The 1,867-nt window shown below is 49.3% G+C and overlaps 1 pseudogene across 1 annotated transcript; it reads right to left on the bottom strand.

Annotated features, from left to right (window-relative positions):
* Positions 1 to 798: 798 nt before the first annotated feature.
* Positions 799 to 1,571, bottom strand: LOC308515526 (chromatin target of PRMT1 protein-like; annotated as a pseudogene). The gene has a single exon. The product of its transcript is annotated as a chromatin target of PRMT1 protein-like (transcript).
* Positions 1,572 to 1,867: the final 296 nt, after the last annotated feature.

Genomic DNA, 1,867 nt, shown 5'->3' with positions numbered 1-1,867 from the left:
TCTGAAGCTTCTGTTTTCCTTCTCTATTGAAGGTATAAGCCAACCCAACAGTACCCTATTCCATGATGCAAAGCCAAGAGGAAAGTTTATAAATCTTATTTCAGGGTAGAAAGTATCAAACCACACAATCAAACCAGCACACATTATGTGGTGTCAATGCACATGGTAGCAACTTCAATCAAATCAGAGCCACTACCATGTGCAACCTGTTATGTGAGCCTGTAGCCAGGCCAGTGTTCCTAATTTACTATACTAAAATATCAACATGGCAGAATGCATTTTTTGAACCCCAGATTTTTTAAATACTTCTAAGAGGCTATGAAAGTGATGTCAAACAGAATTGTATTTCAGAAAAACAGGCATGAGGGAGGGACATTGATGGATGCTTTCTGGGACTTTTTCAGGGGTACAGTGAGGAGCAGAGGAAATGTTAGAACACCACACCATATATGGCAGGTGAGGGGAGGCAGAGGTGGAAAGAGGGCTGACATATTCATGTTCAAAAAAAAGTCTGGGAGAAGAAGAAAAGAAAAAGGAACAAAACAACAAAAGGTAACCAAACCCAAGTCAGAGGGAAAAAAAGGTTTCACAGAATACAATATCAAAAAAGTAACAGGGGGATGGGGGGTAAGGTGAAGATACGGACACATATGTAATAACTTCATAAAAATAAAAGTAACAGGAACACACTAAATGCACAAGCTGGTGGAAGGTAACATTGTGATAGGTCCTTCCAGCATCGGCCAGGTGGGTTTCTTCTGATCTGTTATCTCAAGGTTATTTACAGAGGCGATAACTTTAGCAAGAGTCTCTCACGGGAGGGCAGGCATGCTTCACCCATTGGTTGGGATCTGTCGGTACCGCGTAGGTACCTAACTCAGCATCCAGGTGTCCTTGTTGTTTTTTTTTTTGACATGTAGGCATCCAACTGGCTGTCCAGCTGCTCCTTGATTAGTACAGGGCAAGCCAGCGCACCTGTCCCTCGGCTACCCTGTCCTTTGCCTCCAAAGTCCCCTCTTCCCGACCTATCATACCTCTCCCTTGACCTCGACCACTGATTCTGCCGCCTCTCCCAGACCTCCACGACCTAAAATACCACCTCTTCTTAAGCCCGTTTGGGGAGCTAAGGCTTGTCCACCTCGGAGCAGGTTTTGACCTGGGAGAGACACCTAAGTAGGGTTCTGTAGCACTTTCTTCCCCTCCCGCTACCCCCCCCCCCACCCCCCCAGGGTCCTCCTCTGGGCAAGTCGCTCTGAATTAAGGGCAGACCTCGTCCCTGATCGCTCACCTGGTCAGGCCCCCTGGGCCGGCCTAACTGTGCCTGGAGGTTCCTCTTACCCAGGCGCTGCTTTAAGCTCTTCTGCTTAAGTGTCACTGCTGCCAGGACAGAGGGTCAGCTTTCCACCTGCTGGGCCAGTCTTCTGATTCTGGCACTGGCTCGCTGCTGCTGTTGCTGCATCGAAGCCCGAGTAATCACGGGCACCGGGCTTTTTGTTCTTCAGCTTATTAGAAAAGCGCTCATTGAGAGACATCTTGGTGGTGCGTTTCAGCACAACTTTCCGTGCAGCCATCTTCAAATTCTGAGAATGGGAGGAAAAGGACGCCAGTGTTCCTCCTAGGGCTGCCACCACTGTTGCAGAAGGCAGGCCGGGGCCGCGGAACCTGAGTGGATGGTGAGGAGGCTCTGGTTAAGTTGTTCGGGGTTGGGTAGGTGTGTGAGCGGTACACTGCTAGGTTAGTTCGTTGTTATTGGCTGTCTGTCTGGTCAGCGAGTCCACCTGCTTGCCCCGCCTGCCCTTTCCTGCCTTTTGTCTGTGCCACCACAACCCCTGCCAACTTCTGCTTGGTGTCCAAACAGAATGCACTG

The sequence above is a fragment of the Myotis nattereri genome (genome assembly GCF_964212035.1).
Source record: "Myotis nattereri genome assembly, chromosome: 3".
NCBI lineage: Eukaryota > Metazoa > Chordata > Mammalia > Chiroptera > Vespertilionidae > Myotis > Myotis nattereri.
This window is presented reverse-complemented; position numbering and strand designations above follow the sequence as displayed.